At 33.8% G+C, this 14,846-nt stretch overlaps 1 non-coding gene across 1 annotated transcript; it reads left to right on the top strand.

The window, feature by feature from the left end:
* Positions 1-776: 776 nt before the first annotated feature.
* Positions 777-883, top strand: LOC120262583. The gene has a single exon (XR_005536849.1). It is a non-coding gene; the product is annotated as a small nucleolar RNA R71 (small nucleolar RNA).
* The last annotated feature ends 13,963 nt before the right edge of the window (positions 884-14,846 follow it).

A 14,846-nucleotide genomic window follows, 5' to 3' on the forward strand; every position in this document is an offset into this window, starting at 1 on the left:
CAATAGGGAGTCATTCTTCAAGCTCTCAACCACTTCTTAAAGTGATCACCTTTACATGCTCCCGTGAGTTGGTCTCGGTGTTGCTTGGCAAGATACCTTGGGGTCTCTCTGCTAGTGACTTTGCTATCTGCCCAACTTGATTGTCCAAATTATGCAGTGAAGCAGTGTGATTACGGAGGGTCATCTCTACATTTTGAAATCTAGTATTGGTCCACTTAATAAATTTTGCCAAAACCTTCTCTATCTCTAAAACTCTATTTGGAATCAAAAGTGCTTGATAAAATCTTGGTAGGGCAGCAGGCTTTTGTTGTCCTTAGTTACTCCATGAGAGATTTGGGTGGTTCCTCCACCCTTGGTTATAAGCATTGTTGTAAGTATTTCCTTGACCTTTCCCCATATTACCCAAAAAATTGACTTGCTACACGGGTGTTAAAGTACCAACTGAAATAGGACAATCTGCTGAAATATGTGTACCCACACAATCATCACAACTTGTGATCATAGCCACTCTTGGTGAAGTTAGAGTGTCTAATTTCTTAGTCAATGCTTCTACTTGGGCTACCAAGGCTGTGACTGAGTCAACCTCATGAATGCCGGCCACTTTTTTCTTCTCCCTAGCATTCCATTGATTGATATTTAGAGCTATTTCTTTAATCAACTACTGGGCAGCTTCTGGGGTCTTGTTTCCTAATGTTACTTCTACGGTGGCATCTAGGAGCTATCTAATGCTTGGATTTAACCCATTATAGAATGTGTGAATGATCATCCAATCGGGGAATCTATGTTGAGGGCATTTCTGTAAAAGGTCCTTGAACTGTTCCTATGTCTCAAATAATGATTCTAGATCCATCTGAACATATGGAGAGATTTCATTGTGAAGCTTTGCTGATTTTCCTGAAGGGAAGTATCTTGCAAGGAAAACTTCCACCATTTCATCCCATATCATGATAGAGGCTCTTGGCAATGATTGGAGCCACTGTTTGGCTCTTCCTTTCAATAAGAATGGGAAACCTCTTCAGCGAATCACATCATCTGATACCCCATTAATTTTTCAGCATATAACACACTTCAAGAAAATTCTCAATATCATTGTTCGAATCTTCATTGGCTAATTCATTAAACTGTGCTGACTGCTGAACCATTTGAATAAAACTCAACTTTAGGTCAAAGTTCTAGGCTATAACATGTGGCAGAACAATGCTTAACCATGTCCCACCAGCTGAAGGTCAGGAAAAATCTAAAAGTGTCCTTGACTACCTATTCGATTCTGCCATGTTTTCAGATTCTTTGACCTCTATTTCAGCTAGAAAATTCTATTCTTGTGTAGGTTCCTATCCCCTTCTACAAAGTTTATGCTCAATTTCAGGATCTTCTTCAACTAATGTCAAACTCCTTGGGTCATAACCTGGAGCTGAATCAAGAAAAGAAAAGAATAAGAATGGTGAAAGAAGGGAATATAAGATAGAAAAACAATGAAAACTAATGAAAATGATGGAATTAAAGAGAATCTGAAATAGATAAAAACAATGAAAAAAATGAATGAGTAAAATAACAATGTTCTAGTGTTCCTAATATCCCGTTCCCTCACAACGGTGCCAAAAACTTGACACATCCCTTATGTGTGTCCGCAAGTGCACAGGTCACTCAAGTAATAATAGTGTACCCAATGGGTCAAGTAGTCGAATCTACAAGGAACAGGATTGCTAGTAATAACTAACTCCAAGTTATCTAGACAAATGATCAAAGAGATGATGTGATGAACTAATTCATGAATAAATGAATATCATGGGCAAGAATGCAAGAGTAAAATAAAAGGAAGTCTCAATCAATGAAAATGGGGTATTTGGGCAATGCTTTCCCAAGGATTCAAACATTAAGCGACTTAATTAAGTTGTGGTAATCCAAAGGTAAATCAGTCCCTACTTCTAGATCACCGATTCTAGTCCCCTACGTGGTCCTGATGGAGAATTCTCTCAATACCTCACACCACATATGACTGCATAGCACTCTAGAGATTACAAAGTATGTACATGATTCCTAAGAGTAGACCTAACTCTACCTCTAGGTGAAAGGTCCCTAAGCCTATATGAGGTCCCATGAGAATTTCTCTCAACACCTCACACCACATATGGTTACTTAGATTTTAGGGAAAATGAAGATGTGATACATCAATCGTAGGGGAAAAGGGACACTCTACTATCTCAAGGCTCACCCTCTTAACCCTGTTCAACCTTGGAGATTCTAACCCTAATGGAGACCTCTCTCTCACCAAGGTGAACTAATCAAGCAAACCAATCAACCATAAGATTAATAAGGCAAGCAAGCATTAAGAAATAAAGATTAAAACTCAACTAAACTCGGATTAAAAGAAAATATAATGTAAATCAATACAAAATAGAATCCTAGGGTTCACATGCCCAAATACCCTCTAGGGTTTAACTCTCCATGGAGCAAGTTAAAAAGCAAGTAATAAATGAATAAAAATATGCAAACACCATGGAAATAAACCCATTGAATTAGTGATGATAGTGTTAATGGGTAGTCTCAATGCCTTGATGGAATCTTCTCCGAAGCTAAGGTTGCTGATGGCTTCTTTGATGCCATGATGGTGAAAGAATCGATCAATGTTAGTAAAGAAATGTCCCCAAAGTTACAAAGACCTCACGTTCAAAACCCAGCCACCATGTCTCTTCAAAGTCATGAAAAAGTTAACCTAAAATTGGACAAAGCGGCCTTTATAATCCGAAATCGAGGCACCACAAGCCCATGTGGGCTGGAAAATCTCCCAGAAAATTCACACGGGCCACATGCTCATGAAAAGTGTTTTCTAGATCCTTTTCTTCAAAGGCCACACGGCTAGACACACACCCATGTGGTAGGTCATGTGGGTTCTTGTTGACTAAAAACAGTTAAGAAGGTTCTTGAATTCACACAAGCTAGAGCATGAAAGTGTGACTACCTTTGTGCCTTTCCGACTCATGAATTACTTGAACTTCCTTAGAAGTTGTCACACACTCCCATGCATCTAAGCACAACGTGTGACTTAATCCTCATGTTGCATAAAAGACTCTCAAAATGAGCGTCTATGACCCATCTTTGCTTCTTTTTCTCTCTTCATGCTTTCACAACCCTATTTGTGCAAAAGAAGACCAAATACACTTTATGAGTTATAAAACCTGATAAAAGAAATGTTGAATGCATGTGAAACATATGAATAAATATGTTCACTCAAGCACTTATCAGTTAGCCCCTCATGGGTACACACAATAAGAAAAAGAATGAGAAAACAAAAAAGTAAGAGTCCATGAACTCCCTTTTGTCTCTTGAGTTTCTTTGATCATGCTCCGAGGAGTTCACAAAACTAAGCTCCACTCTACTCATGCTCTAACACCTTAGATCAATCTCTAGCACAAGAAAAGTGAAGAAGAAAAAGTCAAGCCACCACCCCTCAAGAGGAGAAAGAAGAATCCCTCTCAAAATGACCTAGATCTAGCTTAAAAGGTGTCGTTCAGGCTCAGCACGGCCTAATCACGTGCGTGCTTAGGCCGCACTTTTCATAGAATGAAAAGAATGACAATTTTCTCCCAAGCAGTAAAAAACATGGCCTAAGCATGGGCGTGCTTAGGTTGTGCTTCCTAGAAGCATAACTGTGCTCTGGGCTCTTAAGCCGTGCTTCTTTTCCAGTGTGTGCCACAACACTTTTGCTATAGTAATTTGGCTACATTACTTTTGTTACAGTAATTCAGTTATAGTGTTTTGCTTATCTTTTCTGATGTATCTCTTGAATAACCACAATAATCACAGCCAATAAGCACACCCGTGCTTAGGCAGTGCTTGCCCTAGAAACTTAGAAATGTTGTGTTTCTTTACCGATTTTCTCTCCAAATTATCTTCTAGTGTTCCCAAGACCTGCTTGCCTGCACATTTAAGCACAAATACCCAAAGTAGTATCAAATCACCATAAATAAATGCTAAAAGACAAGTTAAATGCATAAAATAGGTATAAAATATCTATATGAAATGCACTCATCAAGGCGTGTAACCTATGCTTGACAGAAGGATCCTTGGAGAAGTTGAAGCGGCCCTTGAAGACTATCGCATGGATCAAAAGGGGGTTTTCTTTATGGTTTTCTTGTGTTTTCATTTATTGATTGATTGCATATTGTATTGGTCCATGGAGTGCTAAACCCCTAATGACACTACTAGACAACAACACTTATGCAGTGATTACCTTATAGCAGTTATAAAACTGCTACAATACGCTATCTAATGCAGTGGTTTTGTAGTGATTTCATATCATTGCAGGCAATTTTCCAAGTAAGTATTACATTTGACTCAATCTATTGCAAAAACTATTGCATGTTAAGATAGATATACAGCAGTTATATAATCGTTGTGAATGTTAAAAAAAACAGCTATTCATAACTGTTGCATATGCATTGTAATGCAGCCATTTTTAATAATTGTTGCATATAGGTTATGATATGCATCAGGTTTTTATAACAGTTGCGTATGTGTTATGATATGCAGCGGCTTTTTTTTAAAACCACTTCATATGTGAAAACAATGCATAAGTTTCATAAAATTTATACTTACAAATGAGAAAATCAATAAATCTAATAAATAAGAAAAAATATTATTTTTTAAAATAAATAAATAAATTAGAACGAGTACTTTTAATTGTGTGAGTATACTCCTGAAAGTAATTTGTTTTTATGTATCATACACATCTCCTTAATCACCCAATCTTTTAGGCAAATATAAATGGGTTGCTATTTTAGGTGTAGTAGGTATCTTAGTTTGTTGGATTGTTTTTATAGTTGCCTGATTGTTCCTAGTCCAGATAGATCAAAGTGGGACCATGAATTGATGGGAGCTTCTAGTTTTGTTTATATTTATAGGATATGGGTATATATATATATATGTATATTATGGATAAGGACATTGATGGGTGGATCAGCAAATAAAAACTTTGAAGTATAAATTATGAAAAAAAAAAGATAATGCTATTTTTGGAAAGAATAAGAAAAACAAGTGTTTCTTATTTGTAATTATCATCCTTTGTAAAAATCTCATAATCATTTCTTTTATCTATATATATCTTCTATATTTATGATATATGAAAATAAATAAATACAATGGGCACAACCTTCAAATTGGGGGAAAAAATAATAATAAACAAGTGGTATTTATTTATTTATCTATTTTTTGAAATAGCAAAAATGCTAATCACCTTCTTATGTTGTTTGCGTTGATCATTTTTAATTTAAAAAAACACTTTATTTCTAAAATAAATACTTATGAAGAATATATTTAAACAAATTTATTATTTAAAAATATGTGTAACTTAAGAAATAAAAACTCTACATAATTTTTTGTTCAGAAGACAAGGACATGCTTTTCACAATAGCACTAAAGAAACATAAGGCATACAGTTATTTTCCGAAACCATCGCATTGAGAAAAGGTAATCCTAATGTGTAATAATCTCGATCACCACCCCATCCCCTGTTCCATCTCCTCCAGCAATCACCACCCCATCTCCTGCCATCTCCCTTCCGATCCCTACTAAGATTCCCTCCCAAATCCTAGCAAGAAGAAGAAACACTTGAAGAAGAAGGCTGGCTCTTCTTCTTCGGCCTTTAGCCCTTCGAAACCCTCAATTCGTGCCCTTGTCAGTAGTGATGCATCCTTTCCCAGCCCCATTGCTTCCGCCTCCACCGACGCTAATGACTCACCGGCATGTCCTCCAATAACCATTTTCACCCCCGGTGAAACTCTTCTGAGAAGGTTCGCTCAATCCCAATCTATTATCTGGTTCCCCAATTTCTTTTCAAAAGCTCTTAATTTCTATCTCTCTAGATCTATTGATCTTTTGTTATTTACAGATATTTCATAATTTTTTTATTTAATCTAAAATAATCTCAATCTTCATTTTTTCCCAATCAGAGAACTTATGAATCTCTGATGATTAAATTGATTCATTTTCAATTCTGTGTGGATTTAGGGTTTGATGGGAGAGAGTTCTTAATTTTTACCAACGAGATCCTCTCTCTCACTGGAGCCGATGTCGCCGTCACCGCCGTTGCCTCTACCTCATCCCCGGGGTAGGCCATCACGATCAGGTCTCTTCGAGGTACACTTCTATACCCATTTTCCTCTAAATTCATCTCAAAATAATCAATTTTTCCCCTCTTTCTCTGATTCGGATTGTTTTCAGTATGTTTTCAAATTTGATTTTGAGATTTTATTAGTTACTCATGTATTTCTTTCCAAAAAACATTTCTGAATTCATTCTTGCTTTGCTTAGCTTGAGGAGGATGATGCTTCATCTATGTCTATCTCGTGAGAATTGGTTTTATCATTGGATTTATCTATTCTCGGAACCATGATCTAATTGTTTCAATTTCAAAAATAAAATATTCTTTATTCAGCTTCAAACACAATTTAATTTAGTATTCTTTTTTTAATGTTTGAATGAGAAAATTTAAAACTAATCTTTTTAATGGAATGCTTTTGGTTGAGCAAAATGTTGTAGAGCTAGTTGAATTTCTTTTGAATATGCCTTGAATGCAATTTTAGTAGAATTTGTAAGGTTATGTCTAATTGATCTCTTTTGGCTGAATTTATCCTTAGTTTACTGTGCATTATGTAATTTCGATAAGATACTCTTCTGGTGCAACAACATATGATTAAAAGTTATGCATGCCATTTTTGAATTCCTACTTCTATCAATTATGCATCAATGGCAGTTATTGGCTACTTAATGTATGGAAATGAATGGAAATTATGCTCAGGAATGATTAAATACAAGTTTGAGATTGTTTTCATTGGTTTAATTTTTACATTCGGGGTTCTAATAGTTATCTTAGGTAACTACCCTTCATTAAAATAGATTATACATCAGATTCAAATTTTTTTTTTATTGTTGTTAAGTTTAATAATAAAACTTTTTGGTATCTGTAGTAGTATTTCATACTTCAGAAATGATAATTGAGTCACGCCAATATCTGAAATGCATTGGGTTTATGTTAAGGCACATTTATTTGTATGCTATCTCTAAGCATTGGACACCAAGAACTTACAATTTATTTGTATTATGGAACTAGATTTTTGTGTCTTGAAAATTGCCATTATGGTCTTATTATTATATCTTGTTTCTCATTCAATTATTATGCAAAACGCTATCCTGCTATCCTAATTGCCAATAGTGTTCCCTATTCCCTCTTATATTATATAGTCTTTATAATTTAACCAAAGCATTTGTTTGTTTTCCATAAAATCTTAAAATTAAACCAATGCTTTTCCTCTAATTTCATAATTGTCTTCTTGCATTATTACTCTTTAAATAATTTGACTGTGTATCTAAATTTATTTTGTTATATTTTAGTTGATGTCATTAGGTTGGAATATAGTTTATAGTATCATTTTATTTTGACAAATTTTATTATTATGTTAAGTAATATAAATTGTATATATCGCACAAGTTTCTTTTTAATATTTTTGCTATCTAATTTTTATAATTATAGGGACAATGATGTTATACTTTCGGTTGGTTTTATCCCAAAACATTAAAGATGACTTGTTTTGTATTAACTAGTTTTCTCATTGAATTATTATTTTATTGAATATTTTTGTCAATTTTAGTGTGATGTTCTTGGCTCTAAGTGTTTATTACATTCTAGGATGATGCTTGCTAATGTTATAATTTTATTAAATTGAATTATTAAAATTATTATTTGTAAAATGGTACAAGATTATAAAATTACTACAATAGATTTTATTAAGTGTTGCAGCATATATTCTAAACCATTGCAATAGATTTGGTGAAACCATTATAATAGTTTTTACACAACTGCTGCCATAACTATTATACAACTGTTGCAATATATATTACCAAATCCCTGCTACATATATTACCAAAATGGTGCAAAATATATTATAAAATTGCGACAATATATATTACAAAACCGCTGCATTATAAAATAACCATTGCAAAATAAATAGTTGCAGTATATGAAGTGACCACTGTAAAATTAAAAACCACTACAAAAACCAATGGCAATTAGAACCGTTTAGACAACAATTGTAACCACTGCAATAGGATGTATATAACTATTGCAATAACCTATTGGAACGGGAATAGATGCAACAACTGGCAACAACTACAATAGATATTGTGCAATAATTGTAAGACATTTCGCAACTGTTCATGACCGTTGCATATAGGCATTTATGTAGTAGTGTGGGTACTTTGATATGTGACCCTTAGGATTCAATCTTCAATTGAGTTTTATTATGTTTCCTTTATTTGAGATTTAATGTTGAGTTCAATCTTGTGATCTTATTGTATTGCTATCAGTATATTCTAATTATCCTAGTGACAAGAGAAATCACTACTAGGGTTAGATTTACCAAGATTATAGAGAATTGAAAGGGTGAGTTGTGAGATAACAGAGTGTCCGCTTTCCCTTCATACGTGATTTATCCTACCTTTTTATTTTAAGGACTCTTTCCAATTGTGTGTGGTGTGACGTATCAAGAGAATTCTCTTGTGAGACCTCGTATAGGATTATGGATCTTTCACATGGACCAAAGGGTTTCATCTACTTTTAGGAATAGAGTTTATCACTTGGGATCCTTAGAACTCTAAGTAGTCATATGTGTGTGAGGCGTCAAGGGAATTCTCCACTAAGACCTCATATGGAATTAGTTATTAGTTGGCCTAGGTTTAGGGATCGATGTGTTTTTGGATTCCAACGACTCAACCATTCTTTTTAAGGAAGCACAATATTAGTCCAGCACTTATTATAGAATCGTAGGGGGAGCATCGCCCAGGTACTCCATCTTTCTTAACTAATTTCTCTTCATCTTTTCTATTGCTTTCTTGTTTCCTCTTGCTTAATTGTTTGCAATTTGATCATCTCGCACTCATTCTATTGATTAGGCTAGATAGCGAGGTTATAGTTATTAATAGTATTACTGTTCTCTGTGAATTTGACTACCCAACACATTGGATACTTTATTACTAGATGACTCGTACACTTGCAAACACTAAAGGATGTTTCAGCCTCACAGACCAAAGCCTAGCCAACATCATACCTTATTTCTGAATCATCCTTACTTTGCTATTCTTCCAAGGGGATCTTGCCCAAGGCCTTATGCTTTGTGTTTATTCATTATTTTAGTTCATGCGGTGTCTTTTATATTTGTTTATTTATCTGTTACTTGCAATTAAACTATCATATTTTTTTGGTAGACTAGATAGTGTTGTGAAAGAGGAAGTAATAGTAATTCTTTGGACATCAGAGAATATGACTCTCTTGTACTCATGCATGGGAGGTTTATTACTTAATGACCCATGCACTTATGGTTAGGGTGTGGTGTAGTTATCTTTCAATGATACACGTGCACACCATCATTACTAGTGGCATAAGATTAGCCACAATATAAAATGTTTGGAGCTCTTTGATGAGTGTATTTATACAGACAACTAGTATACCCTGTTGCATGAATTGGTTGTCTTTACGCATATATTTATTGTAAATCGATGCTACTTTGGGTATGTATGTTTCATTGTGCCGGGAATCAGGTCTTGGAATAAAAAGAAAGAGTTTGGATCAATTTTGGCATGAAATAGAGATTAAACACACATTTTTGGGCAAGCACGGTGGGGAAGCACGCCCATGCTTCAGACCATGCAGTTTCCATGACTTAGAGAATTTCAGCCCAACTGAGGAAGCACACCAGTGCTTGGAAGCACTAGCAGGAAACACGATGTTCTTATATCCATGAACTTTATAGGTTGTGCTACAGTCGTGCTGAAAACAAGTTCCAAGACATCGTGAGAAGAGCATGACCATGAGCATGGTTGTGCTTGAATCAAGAATTGGGTTTTTAAGCCCAAAGTTAGGTCATTGAAGGGATCTTCTTCATCTTTCTTGGAGAAAAGGGTTGGGGTAGAGCTGGGCACCATCTAGGGCTGGATCTGGACAGAGAGATCATCGTGGAAGTGGAGGAACGTCGGGAAGATCATCATTGAACACTCTCTAACAAGGATTATGAAGCAAGAAGGGAGTTTATGGATTTCATTTCATTCTCTTTCTGTTTCTCTTATTTGTATTGTAGAACCATGAGGGGATAACACTTATTCAATGCCTCAGGTTATGAACCTCGACTTTTGTTGTACTGACTTGATGCTTTGATTATTGAGTTTCCTGGAGATTTCTCTTTTGTTTATCTTGGTTTGCAAAACTCTCGTGTTGATTGCCTTGATATGCATGTTCCTCATAGTTGTAATTGCAATCTTGATAGCATGTTAACCATAGTTGCACATTGGCTATCTAGATGATGATCGAGAGATCCATCTAGCTAGGGCAAACATAATCCGGTTGGCTATCCTTCCCACTCATCTCTTTTCACCCAAAACCCTCTCTCTCTCTCTCTCTCTCTCTCTCTCTCTCTCTCTCTCTCCATTTTGTTTCTTATCTTTTATTTTCCTTTAGAATTAAACTTCAACCCAATCTATGAACCAGGTAGATATTAAGAATTTAACTAGTATGGAGAGCAATACCAATCCTTGAGGATTCAACTACCTGACCCATTCAAGTACACTTTACTACTTGTATGACCCATACACTTGCTGTCACGCAAGGAGTGTATCACTCTTCTCTTTCTCTTGATTCCATTTTAATTTGAACTTCTTTATAAAAATTGCATGTTAGAGTATTTTTCATAATTTGAATTGAGGGAAAGATCTTGCTTTGGTTGGAATTTATGATTGGATCTTGTCTAATTGTATTGTATCTTATTTTCTTTAGACACGGGGATAAAGGATTAATGAAATTTACAGATATGATGATTTGGTAAGAATTATTAGAGGTGAACTCTTGTATGGTTATATATAGAAACATAAGAATAATGACTTTAGGATTTTAATTTGAGCTGGCTAAAATTATACCCCAAATTCTGATACTTTATAGATAGAATTTGGAGAAAATTAAAACTATAGAATTGTAGTATTTCTCCATAGCTAACCATCTTCAAAATTCTAAATTTCATTAGATTTTTATCCTAAGAGATATGCTGCTATAAATAGGTTTATCCTAAATGTTATTGTTTAGCAGGACCAGAAGAATAAATCATACTTTTTCATGACTTTGGAAGTAGTTTTGGCAAAAGTGCACACATAAATAATATTTATGATGGTCTTAGCTACTTGTCTATAAAATATATCCGCAATTGGATGTGTATTTTGAGAGATATTCCTGATTTTGTAAGACATGCCTGAAATATAATTGTGTTGAAAATGGGTGAGATTCAAATTGATGCTATAATTTGAGGAAATCTAAGAATATTATGAAACTTGGTCACATTGTAGCCTTGTGATTTTAGATTTGTTAGAATTCAAATCATGAGGTTTGGTCAATTTAGATATTACTGTAATAGAAACAGATCCACAGACGTTAATGTTTGCTTGTCCCTGCCTTTTGTTGGGTATTATAGGTGCTTTGGATGGCAAAATAATGCTTTGAAATCTGTTGAACACCATTTATAGTTTGATATTCTTTTCTTATTACAACCAGGAATGGTTCTGAATGGCATGTTTTCCTTTTGTGTCAACTTGACTACGACAATGCTTTCAATTTATAGTTGCCAATTTCAAGAGAATAATTTTGTACTTCATTTGGAAGGTTAAGTAAACCTCATTGCCATAGAGTTTTCAAATTCAATTAATATTGTTCAAGTTGTAGTAGTTAATCTAGTATAGTTACTGATGTTTAAATTAGAACATTTTATTAGAAAATAAAAAAATTCCAGCAAATCTAATTTTAGTGGATACTTCTCACAAATAACAATTGTGCTATTTTATTGACCGTGCTAATAAGGTTTTGATTCTATAGTGGGGATCTATATATTGTCAATTTGTGCCAACTATAAGAATTGTCTTGTAATAGAATAAAGTATTTGATTAGTGGTTTGGTTAGTATTGCCATATGATTTTCAATTAATAAGTGGTGCGTGATGGTTGTGGAAATAGGCTTTGATGATTTTGATTAAGTGTGATAGTGATTTTGAGGTTTGAATCCACTTGAGAGTTGGATGGAAAAGTATCAATATAAGTATGATCAATAAATCTGGACCGCATAGCCCTTTAGCAATTACTTTTGTAGAATCTTTATTTATGTTTTGGTCTGGGATCATATTTATTACCTTTAACAATACCAGTAGCAGAACCGTAGATTGGTGATGAATAGAGGATGTCAAGTGCCATAGTTTCCAAATTGTGTTTGTTGCTTCACTCAACTACACCAAAAAAGTATTTTTGAGGCAGTTTAAAAGCCTATAGAGGTGGTTTTAACCGCCTCTATAGATATAGTGTTGGTTTTTTTACCCGCCTCTAAACCGCCTCGTATCAAGCCGGCTCTATATTTTAGAGCCGGTTTGTACCAACCGTTGGTAAGTTTTATTTACGGAAGCGGTTTGTAACAACAAGAGTAGAGGCGGTTATAACCGCCTCTATAGCTACTAAGCTTTCATTACCTTTCAATAGTTATAGAGGCGGTTATAACCGCCTCTATAACAACTAAGTTTTCATTACCTTCTTATAAATGGTAGAGACGGTTATAACCGCCTCTATAGCTAATAATTTTTCATTAATCCTCAATAATTTTAGAGGTGGTTATAACCACCTCTAAAAATTATAAGTGGTAGAGACAGTTATAACCGCCTCTATAGCTAATAATATCTTGCATGTTCATACTTTTAAAGGTGGTTATAATCACCTATAAATTTGTTCATTGAATTGAATTAAATGTTAATTTTTTTTTCCTATTAATAATAAATAAATTTGTTAACTTGTAAATTAAAAACATAAATTTTTCATTACATACAAAAATATACTAAATTCAAATTCCTTGACCTTTTATTGACATGCTATGAGTTAAAAGTGTAATGTATTTTGAGTAATAACAAAAATATAAGTGTTTTTACACTATTTGTGTACTTTCATTACAAAAATATTTTTTTGAGTTAATTACACAAAAGTAAAAAGCTTCATGTATCCTCGTCTTCAACCCTCTTGATCTATAACCATAAATTCTTCAAAATCTGCAAAAACATTAAACAAAATCCAATCTTATTCAATCAAAATCCAATCTTGTATTTAGAATAACCAAATAAAAACCCGCACACAATACACTAATTTTAAAAAAACTTAATTACAAATCTAATATTTTCAAAGGGCAAAAAGGTAAAAAGCAGAGCAAGCAAAAGAAACAAACAATCTAATAATGTCAATCAATGCACTTATTGAACCCACAATACACCAATTTTATATGGCATTCACATTCAAAAGATAGTATCCTCCATTGGTAGCTTATGAAATGACAAGATAGTTTTATATTCCTTGAAAATATTATAAACAATTAAAAAAAAATAACTAATCTTATATTAGAACAACCTCAACCAGAGAAGTCAGCTAGAAGTCATAACATTAAAAAATTATTGGCTTTAGAAACTTTATAAACCAATAGTGTTTTTTGGGTTTGCATCTAATAGCTATGTCCCCTGCACACTGTCTAAAAAATTTATCCAAGTGGTTACCAGGAAATACTATAGGATAATGATGCCTTGCAGTTAATTCAGCAATAATGTAAGTGACAATCTTCCATGAAATAAACTTGTGTGCATCCATCATGCTTACCATGTCAAAATCTTGTAAATTACAAGTGAAATAAACCTAATCTAAATCCCTATCATGCAAATCAGCAAAGAAATCTGAAACATACATATTCCAATAAAAGCAAATTATTTATCCACTTACGTGCAACCATCGGGTAGTATCAAGATGATCAAAAAAGGGTTTTGCTCCTTTAGGTGTCTAGAAATCATCAAAAGATACTAGGTGATCCACAGCAGTGAAAGAATATATGATATAAAGCAACTATGAATATTCCAATTGCATTTTTTTAATGTATATTAAAGCATGATAACTAAGTCTTTGAAAACAAACAATAGCAATAATAAGAATACGAACAACGATAATAGTCATCATCGTCAACAACATCAATTAAGACAATATGTAAACACAAGCAGATGAGACAGCACAGAGAAGGAAATGAAAATTTTCAACAACTTCATCAACCAACAACCTTGGTCTACTTAACTCCAAAAAAAAAAAAAGGAGAAGAAGAAGAAGAAGAAGATAGAAGCATGTCGAAAGTATAGATTATTTCATGATTACAGTAGTTATCATATGGTATAATGTCTTTAACCCAAAAAGAAACAACTATGCTAAAGCACATATGTTGTTATAATCATATAACAAGACCCACTAATGGAGCATGCAGAGATGTTCTAATACAAAATGGCTTTGGTGAGGACCATAGCATATAAGTATTATTCAGTGATCATTATTAACAGAGTGGCATGACCACACTTGATAACAAAAAGTAGTCAAGTGAACATACAAATCATGTTGTATAGTGATGACGGTCACATGTCCCTGACCAGTAACCAAGGATAAAATATATTTTTCTTGCATCAAAACATGACCACTAATTGTGGAGAATTGGTTTCATGCAATCATATACAGAAAACTTATCCAATATGAAAATTATTGGTATTTTGCAAAAATGGAAGGAAACAGCAAGAAAGTGAATACATTAACTGTAAGTCTGTAATGGAGAGGTCACTTATTTAAAGCACATAGGATGGTGTGAATACATGTGTAAAAAATTTAAAACATATTTTCAAATCAAAAGACATATCTTGTGCAAGATATATATATATATATATATATATATAGCTTATATATAAGCTAATAAACAATCTAATTTTGTAACA

Source organism: Dioscorea cayenensis, chromosome 5 (assembly GCF_009730915.1).
Source record: "Dioscorea cayenensis subsp. rotundata cultivar TDr96_F1 chromosome 5, TDr96_F1_v2_PseudoChromosome.rev07_lg8_w22 25.fasta, whole genome shotgun sequence".
NCBI classification, from domain to species: Eukaryota; Viridiplantae; Streptophyta; class Magnoliopsida; order Dioscoreales; family Dioscoreaceae; genus Dioscorea; species Dioscorea cayenensis.